Source organism: Pipistrellus kuhlii, unplaced genomic scaffold (genome assembly GCF_014108245.1).
Source record: "Pipistrellus kuhlii isolate mPipKuh1 unplaced genomic scaffold, mPipKuh1.p scaffold_m20_p_5, whole genome shotgun sequence".
Classification (NCBI taxonomy): domain Eukaryota; kingdom Metazoa; phylum Chordata; class Mammalia; order Chiroptera; family Vespertilionidae; genus Pipistrellus; species Pipistrellus kuhlii.
In genome coordinates, this window is record NW_023425551.1 from 23,794,713 (window position 1) to 23,817,593 (window position 22,881).

General features: G+C 40.1%; 1 protein-coding gene across 6 annotated transcripts in view; it reads right to left on the reverse strand.

The window, feature by feature from the left end:
* The window catches only part of PLAGL1 (PLAG1 like zinc finger 1), a 41,732-nt gene extending 20,045 nt beyond the window's left edge, over positions 1-21,687 (reverse strand). For all 6 annotated transcript variants that reach the window (XM_045572725.1, XM_045572724.1, XM_045572723.1 and 3 more), the window contains exons 1-5: positions 21,335-21,687; positions 16,984-17,054; positions 9,173-9,214; positions 3,441-3,507; positions 976-1,007 (exon numbers count right to left, since the gene is read on the reverse strand). The gene's annotated coding sequence lies outside the window, so the exon portion shown is untranslated. The remainder of the gene's footprint in view (positions 1-975; positions 1,008-3,440; positions 3,508-9,172; positions 9,215-16,983; positions 17,055-21,334) is intronic.
* Between the last annotated feature and the right edge of the window lie 1,194 nt (positions 21,688-22,881).

Here is a 22,881-nt window from a genome sequence, read left to right on the forward strand (position 1 = left end):
AAGGGTATGATGTGAGCGTCCATGCTACTAATAAGTCAGTCTCTTCACCGTGTCACTTCCCAGCCTCTCCAGAGTCAACATCTGGAGTCACTCTGGGTTTTCTCTCTGGCTAAGCTGAGCTCTAAGATCTGCGAGCGTCTAGTCTCTCAATCTGTTTCCTTCTCTTCATGTCCAGGACTGCCACTAGGTGGGTGATGTTTTACCTTCCCATCGGCCTCCACACCGGCACGGCGGGACAACTCTGGAACTTGACCTTGTCCGGCCAACAGTTTCCCTTTCTAGCTCATTTCTACCTCTAAACAGGTAACAGGCCTTATACATCTTTGTATTTTAGCCCGGATGATGGCAGAAGCAGCCTGTCTTTCACATCTAAACCCAATGAGGAATATTCTGCCCCATTTCTAGGATGGGAGAAGGTGAGGATGGGAAAGGAGGTAAGAAAACGACACTTTTCCCTCCTCCCTCCTGCCCCTGAGCCTGGGGAGGAAAAGGAGACTTGTGAAGGCATTTCCAGCCTCTGCTGGTGTCCCTGAGGCTTCCCGAGACCAGGGCTGCGATATGCCAAAGGCCAGAGGCAAGTCCCTCGCCTCCCAGGTCTGGGGAAAGCTCCAGGTTCTAGGTCACTCCCCAGGAGGGAAGGGAAAGTGACTGCCATGACATTTCCCTAGAGGTTGGCCAGGTGGGGGCTGGAGTCCGAATGAAAGTCGTTATGGGAAATAGAGGAGGGGACACTTCCTGCATACTTGAAGTTGGGGAGCCAGACTCAGAGACTCCCTGGTGCCTCAACCAGGTGCTAAGACTTAGGCTAGTGCACATCTGTGCTCTGGACTCGCTGCCCATAACCAGAGCCAGACTTCTTTGCAAAGAAGGCCTCCGCCCCGCTGCAGAGAGGAGCCTGGACCGGCCAGCGATTTAGAAACCCCAGGGGGCAGATAGAGAAGGAAGGAAAGAAGCAGATGTTCAGATGCTACTCACAGGATTAACTCCTCTGACTCCTATGCAAAAACCTATGAAGGGAGAGGCAAAGAAAGTTATCATTACGGCCTTTATCTTAAACTCCAAATTGCTTAAAAACCAAGAAAAATAATAATAACCACTGGGGAGTCCCCCAGGTAGAGGAGAGGCCAGAGTTCCATGCTGAGGCACGAGACTGCCAGCTCCCCAAGCTTGCTTGTGTTCCCAGCCCCGCGTGCTGGGAAGGGGACTGGGGCCGTGGGCTTTCAGAAGGTGGAAATGACAGTGTGCTGGAAACGAGGGAGCTTTGGGGAGAGGTGATTTCTCGCCCCAAGAGATAAGAGAGAAGTCCTTAATGTGACACATTTGTTGATCCACAGACATGGCAGTAACTGTAGGTGCTCGTGGCACCAAATGTAATGTCTAAGAGGGTCCAGACTTTGAGGTCAGGCATGCTCTCAATCAAAGCCCCTTTAGCTTATGGCTGAGTGTCTGAGCCCTTCGGATGAGGCTCACAAGGGCCCCACTGAAAACTGGAGAGGACTCATGACAGGGAAGCCACTGTTCAGAGATTGTTTCCCTTTGTCCTAATCTTCATCACAATCTACTACCAGAGTGATCCTTCTACATGAAAGCTCGTTCCTGTCCTCGGCTCTTTGGGACTCCTGAAGGGTCCCATGAGTTTCTGTCAATTGCAACCAAGAGGCCTGCACAATCAGAATCCCGGGAAGGTTTTCATCAGGAGAGCAATGTGCTCAGGCTTGTGTTGGGGAAAGAGACCTCAGACAGGGGACATGCACACTATGCTCCTGGATTTACCCATTATATTCCTTAAAATCAGTGAAATGGTCATTTCCTTGGGGGGGAAACACAGATAAAAGCAAAAAGAAAAAGGAAAAAAGCACCTGAGCAATCTAAGGAAGATGGCTGATCGAGCACTGGCTCCACTGCTGGCCAAGTGTAAAACCCCAGGCATGGCCCCAAACTTCTCTGCACGGTGACATCGGCCCTCCGTGCAGAGCTGTTAAAAGATTATACAGTACGTGTGTCCACATGTACACACAGAGGCCCAAAGGCTGGGACCGAGTCTAGAGTATACGTACAAAGTAGACGGGTCTGTTAATAAGTATCAAGAACAATTTTACAAACTGGGAGAAGTTCACAATTAGGAAAAAACATGATAACCTGTTTCAGAGTATACTATCCCAGAAGGAATAGTTCTTGATTCACTTCAATAATCTTTAATTTGGATAATCACAATACAATTCATTCCATTTCCTAACATGTACTTACAAAAGAAATGTCTAGTTTCCTGGATGCATTAAGTTTTACATGTCATATATTTGAAAGATTTCTAAATAATTAAGCAGCCAATTAAAAAGTGGGCTGGCATGAATTAGTCTTACCGGTATTATAAAGTTACCCAAAGGACATAGAGAAGTGATTCTGGCATTTTGGACATTGCTAGAATTTTCCGTTTGCATGTGCTAGTGGGGAAGTGGACTAGTTTCAACTGGAATTATCTGGAGAGCAGGGATTTAAACACACCCATCTAATAGGCTCCTCGCTTTGGCCTTCTAACTGGAGCAGCTGCAGATAGCTTTTCTAGAAGTCAGCCCCAAGAGGAAAATAAATTTGGAAGCAGTTTATCTAGTGAGAGGCTTAGGGGGGAAAAAAAAAATCAAGTGGAAGATGAAATATAAGAAAAGAACACTGGAACAAAAATGAAATTATGGCATATTACAGTCAAGGACATTTTGTAAAAAAAAAAAAAAAGATGTTTGGAGAGAGGCCAAGCGTTATGGTTAAGCAATGCTGTTAGCACTAAAGCTGCAAAACAGAGGGAGGCTGCTTCAGGGTGAAGAAGGCAACGGGCTTAAACAGAGAACGAAACGCAGGCGACGTGGGAAAGACAAGCAAACTGCTGACTAGGACATTTCGGGCAGGGATTGCTATTATGAAATAAGTGTTTAACACAAATCATAATCTCCAGATGTATGGAGAATGATAAGAGATAAAACTCCCAACTCCTGCCAACCACAAATTCCCTCAAATAAACACTGGATGTAGGGGCACTTATTTCCTAACGCGTATTTCACAACTTTAGGAAATTTGGACAGAATATATGCAAACTGAGAATCACCCCATGTTACAATCTTAGGAGCATGATTTAGAAACTCTGAATTGTAACGTATGCAACATACTAAATGTGATTCTACATGCAGGATAACATCCTCACGTGTGTCCTGGGATTTGTTTGTTTTGTGAGATAAAACAATGCTAAGACACCTTTCTAAAATGTAAGAGAGCAGGGTCACAGAGTTTCCAGTAAGTGAGTCATGACAAAGAAAAGCCAGTTGTATAAAAGCCCTTATACATGGCAGTGGTGTCCACTCCAATGCGGAGAGAAGGGGATGCAGACTCACCACTGACCATGGGCGAGCAGACTGGGCAGCAGTCAGAGGGCCTGGCAGAGGCATACTAACCTTGCTAAGTTTGATGTTCGGAGGAGTTTTAGATGTGAAACAGAGGCCACATCAAAGGTAGAGCAACCTAGAGGAGGGGAAATCAAAAGGTTAAAAAAAATAAAAGCATGGAAAAAAAACCACACTGCTACTGTGTCGGTAGACATTTATATATGGAATATGAGTTCAGGGATGCCAGAATCGAAAATTTCTCTCCGTCAACATGCCATAGCAGCCAATTCCAACATTCCAGAGGCGCACCTTTAAGTTCTTAATGGGTTTTTAATTTTAGTTTAGAGATGTGGTTGCGAGCAGGAGCTGTGGCGCCAGAATGCCTCGATTCAAATCCAGGGGCCACTTAGAATCTTAGTGCAATCTATTTAGTCTCCCCCTGTCCTACTTCTTGCCTATAAAATGGAAATAACCATACCTATGGCACAAGAGCCTTTTGAGGATTAAATAAATTCATCTGAGTCAAGTGCTTCACACCGAGTGGTAAGCAGGAGCCCTTGTGCATTTGCCGTTATTTCCCAGAGACCCTGATTCAAGGGAAAACACCTTGAGCAGATATCAGGTGATAGATCTTTAAAAAAAAAAAAAGTGTCAAAGGAGAACAAGACCCTTTGGGAAAGGCAATGAGTACCTGAGGGGCGTAGGGTGACAATGAGGGGAGGACTACTCTGGCAGCAAGGCCACTAAGAGGCAAAACAAACAAAAACTCCAAAACAAACAACAGAAAACACACACCTTTGCTTAATTCCAACTTTGTTTTTCAAAGACAAGGCTACTATTACAAGGAGAAGCTGGGGGGCAGAACTTGCTGACAGCGAGCATACCCAGTGAAGGTATTTTTAATAATTCTATATTTCAGACTACACTTCTTGCAGTTCCATCTAATCACGAAGGAGAGGTCTCCCTCCCAATGACTAGTCAGGATGGATGGATGGGAAGCATCCGATACCTTTCTTTTATGGAAATAAACGTACACACAAATGCAGACACCTAACATATGTGGGTCCCCAAGCCTACATTGCGGGCCTGACTCTTGAATTATTACTACGTGGATATTACAGTCGTGTTCCGTCCTGAGGGAAGAAAAGTCTCTGTGATGGAGGACCGTGTGGTGGAAGCTGTCTGATTCTACAAGCACAGCAAGAACGCCATTTGTAACTGCAGTCACCGCCTTGGCCTGTGAGCAGTTCTTTCTATCAACGCAGACAAAGATACGCCTCACTTCCAAAAGCTGAAACACCCCGTGGAAAAGTGTGGCTTGATTTCCTACTTTTCCTTCCACCCTCCCCCCGGCCTCCTTAGTATCATGTCACACAAAATTACTTCCAGAAACTGGGAGGCTTGAGCGGCCAAGTTATTAAACCTCAGCGCTGTGCTTACTGCTTTCTTATCTACAAGTTAATACTTATGGGAGCAAGAGTCTATCGAGGATCAAGGCCATGGTAATTTTCCCATTTTGTAAGAAACCTAAAATCTCAGCAGAATCACAAAACTGCTGAGTCCACCACTTTTGTATGAGCTATTCCTCTACCGAGTTACTACCACCACTCCCAAATTTGAAAACCTGTATTTTAACTTTCATCCCTACCTTTAGTCAAAACAAAAAACCACACCGATTTCTTTAAAAATAATCGTGGTGGTAAAAATAAAACAAAAACAGCATGGGTGAGTAAAATATTAGCAAGTTCCTGTACTGTGTGTGTACTTACCTATCCTCCCGCCCCACCCCAATCATTCTCTACGATTTTCCGTTATAATTTTAAGATGCTATTTTCCCCCAAGTACGTCGTCAACCATTTCCCACTTAAAAAGAAATAGGTTTTAATTGAAGAGCTCAGAAACTGGGCTTGTTCTGGGTCCTGTAAAATCATAGCAGATGATCCTTTGAATAAAAATTTCCTTTACACTTTCCCTGGGAGATGGAGATGTTTGCTTGCTTTGATAGGGGGTTCATAAATACACAGTGTGTGGGAAATCTGGTTAAAGATATGGTCAAAAAGTGATTTGTTTTTGCATTATTTCAAATTACACCACAGAATTAAATCATGTAAAATGGAAGCTTTATCCATCTCAATCACTAAATCTGGTTAAGGGAAAGTCTACACAACTCTAAATTAAAAGCTTTTTCATCTTCTTACTGAAAATGTCTAGACGCTGTTTTGAGATTTATTTTTAGGAAAGAATATCAGAGAAGAGACCTTGGCTTTGAAAAGGCCCATGCCACGCACTGTTTATGCTTTCTGTGCAGAGGCTGTTGGACTGCCCAGCAAAAGTTGCCAAATCAAAGCAACCGTTTAATAATTCTCCCTGAAGGAAAGGTTTTAAAAGGCTATAGTGCCAATCAGGTAACAATAGATCAATCAGGTTTTCTTAAAATATAGCGTTTGCGGTTGAAGCCCGGATAAGCAATTACATTCCAAGTTAATGGAGGAACAGGAACAGGGAGCTATCAATCTCCACTCATCAGCAGGCACTCACGAACCCAGGAGGCCTGCGAGGCTGGGAGATAGAAAAATGAATTCTATACAGTGGCTGTACCGCCAGCTAAAAGAAGGACCCAAACAAAGATCTACCGGGCAAGGTGTTCAGTGCTATACTAGAAGTGTGCACAAAGGCTGGAGGTCAAGGGAAGAAGCCATAAATTCTTCCTGGGAAATCAAGCAAGTGGGGAGGTGTCAAAGGAAGGTCTGGTGTTGTTTCCTTGCGACAGACTCAAGACCTTTTCCTTACTCTGTTCTCAAAATACGGCACTTACTTTAGGATTTATGAACTGTTCCACTCGCAAGTGCTATCTGTTGGCTCATTTATGTTTGACACAGACTTTCAGTTAAAATGTCCCAGGGATATAAGTTGTTTTTTTTTTTAAAAAAAAAATGGTTTCTCGTAATATTCCCATGCAACACATGGAATCCAGGATGGCCTGAGTAGCAGGCAGTCGTGAAAGTTAGATGGGAAGTCCGACTTAGTTTTACTATTATATATCAATAATGACTTTTAAATATCCCCCCCCCTTTTTTTTTTCTTCAGGCAAAAAATAAAAGAATCACCTGATTGGATCATGGCTAATATTTGTCTTTCTCTACTTCTGTGTTTAAAAAAAGAACAAGGGTGTTGGATCAACTCCTACTTAACACCATTTATTATGCATGCCATAATCCTACTTATAACATAGTTGTGACAGAACCCCCACTGTTCATTACACACTAGCCCCAAACTTGAGTTAATTCTAATGTAAGCATGAGAAACCACGGTCTTTTTGGGGGTGAGTTTCCAGATTCCTCTGTGTTAAATGGAGGTCTAATTTTTCTTGTGCCTGGTTTTCACAAGAAGGTCCCTTCCACCCTGTGTCCTCCTTTTCAGCTGTCAATACACAGAGGCAGTGAATTCCCCGGGGCCTCACAAAGCTAGTTAGGCAGAGCCATTCATTCCTTCAGGAAAACAGGGCATTGATTTCAGCGAGTTCCCAGGGAGCAGGGGCAACAAAGAGATCAAAGGCCCACCTCTCTCTCCCTCCACGGCTTTCATTAGCCCGGGCCCAGACAAACAGCGACAGGTTTCCTTGAGACAAGGGTTAGGCCCGGAGACCACCTCATGGTTCAGTTCAAACTCATCCATTTCCTACATTCCAGGGACAGTCCAGAATGCTAACCATGACAAACCAGCACAATCGCCGGGCATAATATACTGCGCGCTAGTTCATCCAAGGTCAGAGGGAGAAAACGGGGCACCCAGGGAAGTCCTCCGCTACCAGGGCCTGCTGGGCCTCAAGGGGCCCCTGACATTCCATCAATACACGCCGCCTGCTCTCTCTCCCTTTCTTCTTCCATCCTGCAGTCCTCCAAGGGATGGGCTCACTTCATCTCCAATTCCTTTCGAGTCCCCTTACCCAAACGACAGGGACACTGTATTCTCCATCCAATAGCTCTACTGATGATTGGGAGGGTGGCTATAGTGCAGCCCTCCGTATTGGCTGGCACCCAGTAAGCTACGACATAGGATGAATTTAGAGCTGTTATTCCTAGGGCTTCCCGCAAAGGCCGCTAGACCTAAAGAAAGAGTCAGTTTGCGTAAATTCTGTTTGCCAAACAAAACCACGAGCGGCGGCAGAACAGTTCGCTTTTCTATTCGAGCTGGGTAATCATCCAAACTGGTAATCCAGGCTCCTAAATGGCAGTCTGTGTGTGAATGAGCTGTGTGTGTGTTTGAGGGAGTGAGGAGGGCCCAGGAAAGAACCCGGGTTGGCCTGACTGGTTACCTACACTGAGCAGATATTATTTAAAAGTTTCCAAGGTCTCCACTGAATTCTGAACTGCTTCTTTGACACGGCTTTCATGGAAATCTGCAACAGAATGTGTTCATTTTACTGAGCTCTGCTCTATTCCTGTCACTAATCCTCAGTGGACCTGGGAATAGATGAGTTAAGTTTCAAAATTCCTAACCTCAAAAGAAAATAAACAATATTGGAATGAGAAGGGTGGAGAACGCATTCCTTGACACAGAACATAATCTTTCTAGGTGCCCATCTTTTGAGCTTCAGTGCTGATCTGGGGGATCCAATCAATGATTACTCATTTGACTCAATAATGCCATTTTGTACAGGGTGCTGAACAGCCCGCAATGAACTTAGGAAATGCAGAGCTCGAAACTGCACTGAAAATGTAGTTTAGTAAGCGCAGTGGAACAATCATCGTAGGAATCTCAAAGCTGACTGTGGCACTGGTTCATTTTGGGCCTCTCTGTCTTCCTATTCTCCCAAAATGGAGAGAGAAATATCAAGAATCCCTTTACAAGGTATTATGAAAAACACTACATCTCACAAATTATATATCTCATTAAAAAAGCTGCTCTTATGAGTAGAAACTCAAAAAGTGATTTGCTGAGTCCATTACAGATCAGCCCATGTCTCCTAATCATTTTCTCTACTATAAAAATATATAATTTTTCAACATTTACTACATATAAGGATATAAGTAATAAAAGATAGTCCTCTATAAAGCATATTGTAAAATTATTTATTACTAGTGTCTCAAGCTTATAGTACTGAGAAATATAGAATTATTTAAAAGATAGTTACTGAATGCTGCTAATAGCCAGGTATATCACCTCAGTTAAGCCTCATAAATATCACAGCTGTTATTATTTCAATTTAATAAATGACAAACCATGGCTAAGAAAGGCTCACTAACTTGTTCACAGTCATGTACTTACCTGTATCACAGCCAGAAGTCAAGCCAGGCTGTGCATGAGTCTAAAACTTGTGCTCTCCACCATGCTATCTGCTCCCTAATTTATTTTGAAAGAACACTCCAAATCCTCAATAACAAAATGGCATTAGGAACCATTTACTAAAAGTATCAAGACCGATTCACTTTTTTTCTACCAAAGAACTTGTAATCAAACAAAAACGAAAAATAAAATGAAATATACAGAAATATATAGGTAAGATTTGAATTTCCTTTAAGTCACATATAATCTAATGAAAGTTCTAAATCAGGCATTCTCAATAACTTCCTTATTGAGTTATCTGGGCAAGCCTACGACTGACAAAATTCTGCTGACATTGAGCTCTAGCAGATTTTTCTTACATCTAGGTATTGAAAACATATTCTGCTTCCTTAAGATCCTGTTGTTTATTTTCTGGTAATAAGTTTTGCTCCAGGTTCTCTAGAGAAGTACTCTCATGTAATTAGAAAATGCAAATATCAGGGTGGAGCATAGAAAAAATTAAAATATCAACTTACAAAAGCCAACGAGGACTATGATATCAATCGGGCAGGAACAACCTAAAATTAAAATAAATTTAAAAATAAAAATTTAGTTTTATATAATAGTTTCACATTCATTTTTAAATTGAATTTCATTAAGAAAATTGCAGATTCACATGGGGTTTTAAGAGAGATCTTGAGTATCTTTTACTCAGTTTCTCCCAATGGTAACATTTCACAAAACTGAGGTACAGTATCACAATCAGTACATTTATATTAATGCAACCCACTGGTCTTTTGAGATTACCCCAATCTCATTAAATGTGTGTGTGTGTGTGTGTGTGTGTGTGTGTGTGTGTGTGTGTGTGTATTTAGTTCTATAGGATTTCATCACTCCCAACACTTGTATTTATATCTCTGATAACAGTTTCCCCTATATTACCACCCTCTCCATTTATACTAGAGGTACTTCTCCCCAACACACCATGCTCTAGTATTTCCCAATCTTTAATTAACAAAGCCTTTATTGACCTCTGCTTCTCCCACTATATCCCAGCCTAACTTCTGAAAAGAATAGAAAATTTAGATAATCTTCATTTCCTCACCTAGTCACTTTTCAACACATTTCCTTAGCTCTTATCTCCACTACTCTATCAAAGGGTCCTTATCAAGGTCCTCAAAGCAATTATTATCTTCATTTTAAAAATCATGATACTGAAGCTCAAGGGAGATTCCTAGGTTGAGATGGTAAAGACAAACCTTCCCTTAGAGATAAGCAAGATCCCAAGGACTACCCCAAAGTACTCTTTTCAGGATATTATACTTTAAGGGACTTCACTTCCGTCCTCCCTTATAGTGTCCTCTTAGCATTAAATCTCCGGTTTCTTGGAATATCTCATTGTTTTTCATCAGTTTTAACTGAGAAAAAGAGTTTAGCTTGACTTATGAATATTTTATCTATAGCACTTGCTTTATATTATTTTATTGTCACAATAACCTGAATATAGAAGGTTTTATCCCCTTTGTACAAATAAGAAAATTTTGGCTGAGAAAGAATAAAACCTTTCCCTATAGCAGACATTAAGAAGTAAAACAACCAGCATTTGACCTGATCACCTGGATTGTGGGCTTAAAGCTGCCAGCCCTTCATCATGGTTAGATCTCATAGTTTCTCAGTTGTTCCTATTACATAGTAGCACGGTAAGGGCATCATTCAGAGATATCCAATACCTCTACAAGGTCAGAAAACCTAGCACTGATACAAACTTGCTATGAGCAAACACATAACTGATTTCTATATCACAATGGGACTTTTTAATAAGGATTATAATTGCCAAGACATGACACTCAACTTTGGTGATCAGGACATTTCCCCTCCCTAGCTCTACCTAGGAAGTTAAATTAGTAAGGAGGGGGTATGGGACACAACTTGTATATGGAGGAAGTAGGCAGAAATATTTGCCCCACTCCCAAATAGAGCAAATCCTCCAGTCTCCACTCCTAGGTGGCTAAGATAAAATGCCCCCTTACAAATGGGGACCAGGAAGGGTCAGTTCAGAAGGAAGTGTTTGCTATTCATTTGTCTGTGCTCTGAATAGGGAGGTCAGATGCTGCCTCCTTTGCTGCAATTAGCTCTACATTAGCTGTTCCTGACAAAATAGCCAGGCACGAGATGGAAAAGACTACTGCACCACCTCCACCCATTAAAATAATTATAGAAATAGGGATGCTGGCCTCGAAATAGCTGAGAACTCCTAAGAGAGGAATCATGGAATAAACATATTCTCAATATATACAACCTCTGATCAATCCCCTCCAAAATATCTCAACCTTGTGAACCAACCAAGTCTCTTCCTCCCCTTTTTTCCTATTTTGAGGGGATAGGGCAATTCAGCGAGGTAATTACTGAATTAATTAAATATTTTGAGTTGTCAGCCTAACAGGAAAAAAACAAAACAAAACATAGAGATACTATCTACTTTTAATTTTTAGGAATCTGAATAATATGTTCATGCTTTAAAGTTAGAATATACTTCTCCAACATTGTGAGGGAAAACTAAAATGAACACAAATAGGTAAATCACAACAACAACATAAACCCTAAAATATACTGGAAATTTTTTAACTTATAATATCTAAAGATTACGTATAGGTCTGATTGTATTATATTAATATCCCCTGAAAGGTGTCATAAAAATCAACACTTTTTCTATATAATGTAGATTTTTAAAACCTCACAGTGAATGATTTCCTAAATTGTGTCCTCTGAGAATATTAACGTCTTTCCCCAGCTGTTTAAAAGCAATTTTCTAGATTGCAATTTTAAGCGTCTCTTTGAATGCGACAAGATCTTACCCTTAAAATGTATGACACTGACTTCATGCTTCACAGAAGTGCAGACAGAATTAGCATAATAGCTCTACTTGATACAAGCTCTCAAAATCTCCGGTGGGAGCTAAACTAGTTGAATTATAAATGTTAACAGTATGCTTAAAAAAATATGGCATAATGAGAGTAGCTACTAAAGTAGCTTGTATTCAGTCCCAATACTTCAGTCCCAAGACCCATTGTTATGGATTGAATTAGGTCTCTCAAAATTCATATGTTGAAGCCCTAACCTCCAGTGTGACTATTTGAAGATAAGTCCGTTAGGGAGGTAATTAAGGCTAAATGAGGTTAAGGGTAGAGCCCTAATCCAATAGGATTGGTGTCCTTATAAAAAGATAGAGATACCAGAGGCCACTCTCTCCAACATATGCATAGGTCTAGTGCTTACACAGATATATATATATATATATATATATATATATATATATATATATATATATATATATTTATTCACCAAGCTGTATATTTAAGGTTGCCTCACTTTATATGCTCCCCCTTAAGTATTTTATAACTCAGTAGGAGAAAAAGAACTAAACTATTTTTACCTTATCAGTTGCCTTACTTTAAAGGTTTTTGTCAAATGTAAAAAATTCTACTTGAACATAGGACAGAAACCAAACAAATTGCACTTAAAATAGTCAAAATTAGACCATTCAAACCTTACTCATTAGAATAAATAAAAACTTAGAAGGAAAACCCAAATAAAGTAGGAGTACATCAGTTAGTCCACATCAAGTGGCTTGGTCATTGAAACAAAGACTCTAAGCTGCATACTGACGATGTAAGTAACACAATTTCAGTAGCGTGTTTTTACCATAAATACGTCTATTAAATAATTTTATTTAACTATTTATTTTTAGTACCACAGTAGTATGACATAGAAGAAAGAGCAAGAGCTTTTAAATCAGAAAAACAGGTTCTGCCACTTACTAACTATATGGTGTTGGGCAAATCTCTTTGATACTGAGTTTCTTCACAATTTAAAACAGGGACAATAATACTTACTTTGCAAAATTGTAGAACAATTATAGTAGGTACTTAAGAATGGTGGCTATTTAGCAATAGCTCTCTGTATGCAAAGTATCATGGTAGGCAATGGAACCCTATCTCTAAGAACCTGATCAACTGGAAATGACATTTAGATATAAAGACTGGTGATGACAGGTAGGAATTTAACAAGGGCTATAGATTACAAACCATAGAGTTCCTATCTAGTTAGTAGGGTTGTGGAGGAGTATCCTCTGAACAGAGCTTGGAAATTTTTTTGGAAAACCCACTTAAGGCATAGGAAACGGTACGAGTAAAGGCAGAGCCTCAAATACAGCACAGTGACTTCAGATTCTGACGAGTATTTAAGATCCACTGTGCTACTGGAATAACTCTGAGAAATAAGACTATGAGACTAGCAAAGCAAGTTGGGACTAGACAGAGAAGGACCACTGTCAAAGACCTGTTTTCTCAAGCCCTGGCATGTCACTGAAGGATTTTTTGTTTGTTTGTTTTTTAGAGAGCTGACCCCAGTAGTCATTAGCCATGCTAGAAAGGGAAGGAAAAATATATGGGGAGAAAAAACATAGGATGATAAGGGTCTAATCAAAGATGCTCATAGGAGTGAAAGAAATAAGCCGAAAAAACAGAGTTCAATGTTACCCTTATTTTAAGAATGAACAGACATTGAATTTCCTTGAATGATTCGAGTAGGCCTGCCTTCAGCTTTTGAAATGATCCTGACACAGCCCATATGCTCAAGAGCAGAGAAGAATCCCAAACCAGCAAAACATATTGCCTATCACATCAAAAGTACTCAATACATACTGTTGGCAAATGAATCTTTCAGAATATTCCAAATATTGAAATCTCTACAATAAAACATTGTTCAAGGTGAAACATGTAGAAAAGCTAAGATTATTTTTCCTTCCCATTGAGGTCCCATTTTTCATAATATATGTCAAGTTTTGAATTTGCTCAATTCAATATTGAAAAAGACTCATTTGCAAGAGCTATCTTGATCTCTGTCTCTACCCAAAGACTCAGATATAAATCGCTCTAGAAAGTTGGGAATGTTGCCACCTCAGTTGCTAAGCTCTTGTGTAATCTTTTTTTTTTTTCCAGGAATTTATCATTCATTATGTCTTGTGCTATGGCAAAAGAAGAGCCACTGTATGACATGAGTGGTATATGAAAAAAATTAAACTAGTTAAAATCCAGATCATAGAAATATGTGTAAGGTTTACCCAGGTGTACAAGATAATTTTATAATTAATATATTAAAATAATTAAAATTAAAATAACTTGCCACATTACGAAATACAGAAAGGAAAAAATAACTATATCCCTAGGACTATGCACAATTCTTAACCCTTTCTATGTATGAGCTCATTTAATGATCTCAACAACCTTCTTGGTAGACATTTTATCTACATTTTATAGATGAGAAAATTGAAATATAGAGAAGTTAAGAAATTGCCCAAGGTTACTCTGTGGAGGTAAGAAGAGGCACACTTAGGAATTGAACCCAGGCAATCTGGCTCCAGAGTCAGAATTCCAGTTAATAAATGTAGGAAGAATGAAGAAAATGGAAAATCACCATTAGAATACCACAATAATTGCTGCTGGCAAGATCAGCTGAATGCTAAAATTTGTGGACAGACTTAAGGAGAAATAGGACCTTTGCAAACCCTCAAAATATTTACTAATTACCATGGCAGTTTTAATATATATTCTCAAATCATTTGATACTTTTCCCTCTCCTCCCCATGTGTGTGGACTTGCTTCTAATAGATAGAAAGTGAAAACATAATAATGTTACAATGGAGGAATCTAGTAGACACCATCCAAGCTATGTGATCAAGATTAACATGCTGATGTGGATATCACATTCCCTTAGATAGGATGCAAGAGAAGGACACAATATCTCTGTGGTATTCTTCCTCCAAAGTCCACAACCTCAGTCTAATAGTAAGAAAACATCATACAAACCCAAATTGAGGGGTACTGTACAAAATACATGACCAGTACTCTTCAAAAGTGACAAGGTCATGAAAAACAAGTAAAAACTAAAAAAAACTGTGACAGATTGCAGTAGCCTAGGGAGACATAACAACTAAATGCAATTTGGTATAAGGATTAGATCCTGGGACAGAAAAAGGACATTGGTGGGGAAAATGGAAAAACTTGAATAAAGTCTGTCATTTAGTTAATAGTATTGTGTCAGTGTTAATTTCTTAATTTTGGTAAATATACCATGTTATGTAAGATGTTAACATAGAGGAAGGTTGGTGAAGGGTGTATAGGAACACTCTATACTATCTTTGCAACTCTTCCATAAATCTAAAATTATTTAGTAATACATTTTTTTAATTTAATACCCATTAGTGAAAACAAATCTAAATAAACCAGGAATAGAAGAAAATTTATCAATCTTGTAAAAGGCATTTATCACCTCCCCTTCAAAAAATACAGTAAATATTATCTTTAATAGTAAAATACTGATTATCTTCCCTTAAGTTTAGAAAAAAGCAAGTATGTCCATCTTAAACACTTCTGTTAAATATCCTTCCAGTGTTCCCAGCCAGTGTAATAAGAAAAAGAAAAAAGGAGTAGAGGTTGGAAAGGCAAATTAAAACAAAATTTTTTTTTGCATATGATGTGATTGTGCATTTATAAAATCCCCAACAATCTATAAGCTACCAGAACTGAAAAGTTAATTTACCAAGGACATAAAATACAAGTTCGATATACAAAATCAATTGTATTTCTAGATACCAAAAAGATGATTGAAAAATAAAATTGAGAAAAAGACATTTACAATAGCATAAATAAAATGCCTAGAAATAAATTTAATAAGGCATTAAGGTCTCCACACTAAAACCACCAAAATAATGCTAGAAATAACTGAAAAACTTATTCAATTGAGAGATATACCATGTTCATAGATTGGAAGATTCTGTTAAGATTTCCATTCTCTAAAATTTGTTCTAGAGTCAGTGCGATCACAATCAAATGCCTGGTAGACTTTTTAAAAAACAGACATTAACAAGCTTATTCTAAAATTTATATAGAAATGGAATAGCTAAAAGTCCTTAAGAAGAACAAAATTGGAGGCTTTACACTATTGGTATGTCAGGACTTAAAATAAACTACATTAATTTAAAAAGTGTGGTACCAATGGAGAATTGATCAGTATTTCAAGTGGAACAGAATAGAGTACAGAAAAGAATCCAAAATATGATTATTCATTTTTAACCAAGACCCCACTGCAACCTGATGGGAAAAGAAAGGTCTTCCCAATAAATGTGTGGAGCAGCTGGATGTCCATGTGGAAAATAATCCTTGACCCCCATCTCGCACTATAGACAAAATCAGCTGGAGGTACATCAAAGACCCAACTGTGAGGATTAAAATGATAAAGCTTATAGAGGAAACTAGAGGCAAATCTCTTTATGACTTTGAGGGAACTTCACAAAACGAGTCTATCTGGTCAATAAAGACATAAAAAGATGTTTAACATTATTAATACTCATGGAAATGCAACCATCTTACCCAAAGACCACAGTTCAGTTCCATATATTTAGGGTGGTGTCATGAACATCTGCAGTAGTTTTATTTATTTATTTATTTATTTATTTATTTATTTATTTATTATGGCCCAACACTGAAAACAACTCATATATTCATCCACAAGAGAAAGGATAAGTAAACTGTGATATATCCATATAAACCAAACATTTTCCATAAAGAGTTAAATAGAAAATATTTTAAGCTTCGTGGGATATATGGTCTCAGTTATAACTACTCAATTCTGATGAAAGGACATGGCTATGTCCAATAACATTTTAATAACATATGTTTTGGGCTGCATGGGCTAACAGGCCATAGTTTGCCAACCCTTGTTAAAAAGCAAAAACAAAAACAAAACTATTTATATAGCAACAAGGATGAATCTAAAAATTATTCTGTGAACAAAAGAAAATAACATAAAAAGAATAAACTATATGATTCCATTTATAAGAAGTTCAAGAATACCTGAGATTAATCCATGGTGAGAGACGTCAGGAGAGTACTTAACTAGGGGAGAGGAGTTGTTCCGATGACAGTAAGGAAGAGGAGGGAACTTTTGCAGGGATAAAAATGTTTTTTACCTTTATCAGGATGGTGATCACACAGGCATAAATTTCAATAAGCCACACAGTTTATTTTTGTTTTTATTGTATATAAACTTGGAGAAAACAAAAGTTAGACAAAGATCACAATACAGGTCTAAAATTACCTAGAATTCAACATGGTGAGAGAAAAAAAACAAAAAAGCTGCATTAAAATTAAAAGACATGGATGACAGAATGAGAAAGCCTAACAGAAGTTGAATCAGAATTCTTGAATGAATGAAAAGAAAGAATGGAGGGGAAACAATATTGAGAGAGATAAAGGAGAAAACTTTTGAGAACTGACGAAACACTAACCTTAGACACAGGAAACACAATCAATTCAGGATAGATGAAATGGCCACACCTGGACACACTCTGTTGTAAAACTGTAAAACACAAGAGAAAAGAGGTCTTAAAATCCAGCAAAAAAAGAGACAGATTATCAACAAATAGTTATGTGAACAACTGTAACACTGAAGTTGAAGTCAAGGAAATGACACCTCCAAAGGTCTGAGAAAGACACTGTGTACATGAAATTATATACCAACCAAAACTTCTAAAGTATATACCTGAGATACAAGAAAGAGAAATCTGAGATACAAGAAAGAATGACAAAGAATCCATAAAAAGAAAAAAATAATGTAAAATAGGAGAAAAAAAAATCAAGATGGATCTAAAATTCTGGGTGACAATAACACGTGAGCCAGGAAACTAACTAGAGTCTTAGCAAACTCAGTTTCTTGAATTATTTGGAATAAGAATAGAATTAATAAACTTTATAGTAACTTAAGTTTATTCATTAAAAATTTAAAGGAAATGATGAAAAGAAAGAAATCAAATATATAATTTTCATACTAGCTGAGAGAGGGGAAAATGGAATAAGAAAAAATCCAAAAGGTGACAAAGGAAAAAAAAACTCACATAAAGAAAATAGGATTAAAAACAAAAACAAAAACAAAAAAATCCCACACCATAAAACAGAATGCTAACTTTGATCCCAAGTATATCAGTAATTATATTAAACTTAATTGGGCTGAGAGCTCCCAGTAAAAGGACAATGATTGGCAGTTTAGATTAAAAAAAAATCAGGTTTTTTATTTTTAAAAGTCTAAGCTAATGCTAAGAGAAAGGTGTGACTCCAGTATTATAAAACAAAACAGATTTTAAGGTAAAAGGCATTTGGGAGAGGCAGCTATAGAATGACAAAAGCTCCAATTCACTGAGAAGATAAAGTAATTCCGAACTTGCATATTCTTTCAACTTTGATAAAGCAAAGGTGACAGAATTACAAGAAGAAATTGAGACAACACATTATTTTATTGTAATGTTTTTATTACACCCATCTCAGTAATTGATAGATCAAACAAACCAAAATACTAGTAAGGTTAAAAATATTTGAGTGCCATAATTCTTATGCTTAATCTAAGACATATATATATGGATGTGTGTGTGTGTGTGTGTGTGTGTGTGTGTGTGTGTTAGTACCTTGCCCTAAAAGTCTGTGAGTACATATTCTTCTCAATCTTTCAAAAAGCAGTTGAAAAAGTAACCTGGAAGCCATAAAACAATTCTCAAATTTCAAAGATTCAAAGAATCAGTAGCATAGAGCCCTCATTTCCTGACTAACAATGCAAGTTAGAAACCAGTAACAAAAGGAAAACTCAAAACCTTCCAGGTTTGGAAGTAAATAATACTTCTAAAAATCTCATTAAAAAAAAAATAATGGAAAAAATTTTAATTTTTAGAACTGAAAAATATACTAAATGTAAAGCAATAATGAATAAAAATCTGTAGAATTTGCAGTATAAAGAGCCCAGAAATGAGCCCAAGCATATCTGGAAATATGTTTATGACGGAGGTGGCACTGCAGACCACTGGTCCCAGGACTGCTCCACACCAGAAAAAGAAAACAGATTAAGCTTAATCTCACAACATAAAAACTATACATTGATACATACATATATACATTTATGAGTCAGGTAAATTAAAGATTTAAATATATAAAAGATACAAACTGCAACATTTTTTAGAAAAGAATTTCAAATTATATTACCTTAATAGTAGAGAAGACTATCTTAAGATACAAAAAACACTAAGAAAAGATTTAATCAACAAAGGGTTTGTATCTTAAACAATGATAGAAATGTTCTGTTAAACGATAGAGTATAATGTAAAATAATATCATAAAATATAATAGCCACTAATCACACTTGGCTATTGAGCACTTGAAATGTAGTCTAAGACTGAGGAATTGAAATTTTTGAAGTATGACAACATGTTAGCATATTAAAATCTCTGATGAAAGTCTGTTAGGTTTTTATATGTTTTTCAGTCTTTGATTTTTTCAAAAAAAGACATATATAATTTTTCATATTTAAATTACTATATAGAATATAATTGCAGTTTTGTTTTAAAAAATACACAAAAATTGCATTTTAGAAAACACACCAAAATGTGAGCATTTATTATCTGTGAATGATTTTTATTCTTAATATATTTTAAAATATTATGTTATTTAGGATATAAAATCCTTAAAATTTTATGAATATAACATTTATGAAATAAAATATTTCTGATATTATTTAGATTTCCTAGATACCTTTCCCTGGTCATGACTTTTTTTTTTAAAGAGCAGCTGGAAAATATTAATAATAGACTGAAGTCCTGGCTTCATGTCTCTTCATTCTGAGATGCCCATATTTTAATATGTTGGGGGGAGGGTTAATATACAGACATATGTATCATTTAACAAAGAGTTATAAAGCAAATACACCCATGTAACCATTGCCCAGGTCAGGAAACAAAACATTTCCCGCATCTCCAAAGCCCTGAGTGTGTCCCTTCATTCTCACAGCCCCCGCCACCCCCAGGAGATGACCGCTAACTTGACTTTTAAGGTATTCATTTCTTTACTACTCGCAATGCCTATGCACGCATCCTTATCAACAGCTTTATTTCATCAGGCTCTGAATTCTACATAGATGACATCATACAGTATTCTTCAACAACTTAATTTTTTTTTTTTTTTTGGCTCAACTTTGAGATGCATTTGTGTTAAAGTGCAAAACTACTCCGTTCACCACTGTCCTGGGTGGGTACACTTCGTGACTAGAGAATAATCTACCTTTCTCCTCTCAGATGGACATACAGGTTGCTTCCAGCTTTGGGGGCTATTAAAATAACACTTCAGCAAACCTTCTGGTACACGTCTGCTTGTGTGTATATATGAAAACGTATCTAGGGCAGTGGCTTTCCAACTTTTTTGACCATCACTCATACATACTCAAGAATGACGTTTTTCATCATGAGACACATCTGTGTGTATGCATAAAATTGAGAGGGGAAAAAAATTTTTTTTTCATGAAGCCAATACCCAATGCTATACATTCCGATATTTTTTCCATTCTTTGTCAATGCGTGTTGAACAAGTCCTGATCATTATTCACGTTAACCGACTTCAGACCCACACAAATGGGCTCCAAACTTTGAAAAACACCGCTCTAGAGGATAAATACCCGAGAGGACGTGGAACAGGGGCATCGGCTGCTGTCAGCTTTTCCAGATTCTTAACTTTCGGACCAGTGTTCTTATCTAATTTTACCACTCTTTGATGTTAGAGCGAAAACCGTGAAACATAAGGCCGTTTTACCATTTCCTTCGGTCGTTAAACAGTATTAATCACTTACCGTGTGCTGAAGACCCACTGGGCTGGCTCCGCGCCAGACTGACGGGTTAATACCCAGGGGTATGGGGTGAGATGGGTGGGGGAGGACATTGGGAACCCAGACCTCGCTGGGGCCTCAGAAAGCTCTCAGGAGGGGCCTCTCTCGGCTCCTGCCTGGGGAGGGAGGGGTTAGGGAAGGATTCCTAGAAGAAGGAGGACCTAAGTTGAGTGTTTCTATTTTTAATTTTTTATTGGTTTCCTAAAAACATAAAAGTAACACATTTGTTGCGGGGGAGGGCTGCGGGAGAGAGAAAGTCAAAATTACAGGAGTATATTTATTAAGAAGTAAAAATCACCACCGGCGTCTCTCCAGTCTGATGCTGAAAACTAAATAACAAAAAATTACATTATCACTTATCCTAATCCAGACACATTTTAAAATCGTTTAAAGAGCCTATCGGATACATCCACACTCTGAAAGCATAAAACAAATCACATTTTCCATAATGCATTTACAAACCTGCAAACATCCCCGTGTGGAGTCGCGTTGTTACTTTTAACGGACTTTTTAAGAGTCTTTTTGGCAAAGTTTGGAGCGCCAGGTTTCGAAAACCGAGCCTACCGCCTGCATGCCCCGCAAACGCGGGCGCTGCGGAGAGGGGCGAGAAGACCGACCTGCGGGAGCAGCGGGGCTCCAGCCGAGGGGGCTCGCCCGGGGGCGATCCGGCGGCGTTTCCCGCCAGGTCCTCGGAGAAGAGGAGCCACGGAGAGTGGACCTTCCCGAACCGTGGACCTTCCCGAACCGAATCGGAGGCGGCTGCCGCGGCGGCGGCGGCACACCCTCCCGGCGCGGCACACCCTCCCGGCGCGGCACGGAGCGCGGTCCTCGCTCTGCTCCGCGGCAATCCTGCCGCCCGCCGCCCGCCGCCCGCCCCACCGCCACCCCAGCCCCACGGCCACGGAGCGCGGCCACGGCGCGAGCCACGGGCACCAGCCACCTACCCTTCGGGGTCGAGAGTCCACGGAACTCAGGCGAGGCAGCTCAGGCGCGTCGCCCTGCGGCCACCAGCGGCAAATCCGGGCTAGTGCCGCGAAGATGCCGCTGAGCTGAGCCGAGCCGAGATGAGATGAGCCGAGCCGAGATGAGATGAGCAAAGAGAGGAGAAGAGACAAGAGAGGAGAAGAGAGGAGAGAAGAGGAGAGCCGCTCCGTCCGTCAGTCCAGCCGGAGAGTGAGGCCGGAGTCCGCCCCGCAGCGCCTAAATCAAGGCGCGGGGCGGTGCCGCCGGGTTGAGTGACAAGTGGCAGATGCCGTGGGCTTGGCCGCTTGGCAGCCGCGAAGGGGAGGCCGCGCAGGCGGAGCCCGGACGCTGGGGCCCCCCTCCTGGCGGGGCGTCACGTGGCGGGAGGAGGCCCCGCGGGGAGCCCGGGGTAGGGGCCCGGGCGGGGGAGCGGGCTGCGCGCCCAGACGCCTGGCAGATGGAGTCATGCGTGCGCGCAAAGCCAGGGTCGCCCAGGTGCCGCGCGGGCGCAGGTAGACCCGGGCTGGCCCGAAGCCCCGGGTAACGGCCCGTGTGCGCTCCGGTGCCCGCGGGATGAGCCGCCCGGGCCGATCGCAGCCCAGGCAGGCGGCGGCAGATGTCAGCAGCGGGCCCCACTCTTAACTCCATTCGAGCTGCCTTGGCGATGGCAGCTTCGCTGGGGCCGCTATCGGGGAGCGAGGCCCCGTGCTGAGCCCTTCACGGGCACAGAGGTGCCCCCCATGGTAACCCCGTGAGAAAGGCTGCCATCCCCGATTGCAGAGGACCGTTCGAAGGCACAGAGAGACTTAGATGGACATCATTGAATAGCTTGGGGGGGGGGGGGGGGTCCTACCATGTATGCTGTGAGCAACTGACAATGGTTCCATATGTTTGAATTTAAGAAAAAGAAACTGAAGCAAATCTCTCAGGCAGTTATTTTCTCCCTTAGCAGATATGCATTCCTAAGAGCCCTATACACACGAAGCAGAGAGATGGAGAAAGATAAGGAATGCGCTGCATTTTCCAGAGCCTCAGAGCCCTGAAATACGAGGCTCGCAGCACGTTCCACCCGCCTTCGCCTCGGCCTCCCAGTTTCCACGGCCCGTGTTACTCTTGGCTCAGGGCACGGAACACTGACCAGCTCTCCGCCCCGCCCGGCTCCCTCAGACGTTCCGTCTCAATCCTACACTTAAATGAATTCAAGGTTCTTCCTAACCTATCCACTCCTAAATTTATTTATTTTTCTTTATTTTTGGTGGGCTGCCCCCTTTTTCAAGTAGTTTCCTTAAGAAGGGCGATAGAGAACCTTAACATAGGAACCCTCTCTGTATGTGGGTTTGTGTGTTTTGGGGTTTGGGGTTTTTTTGTTTTTTGGTTTTTTTTAATCTCTATACATAAATAAAAACTGAGCAGGGTAAATATTTTGGATGGACGCCTCCCTTCAAAACATAACAGAACAGGAAGGCAGTTGGTTCCCTGATGTTTGACAGAGGTTTCTGTGGAGAATCAGAATCCTGTGTGGTTTTTC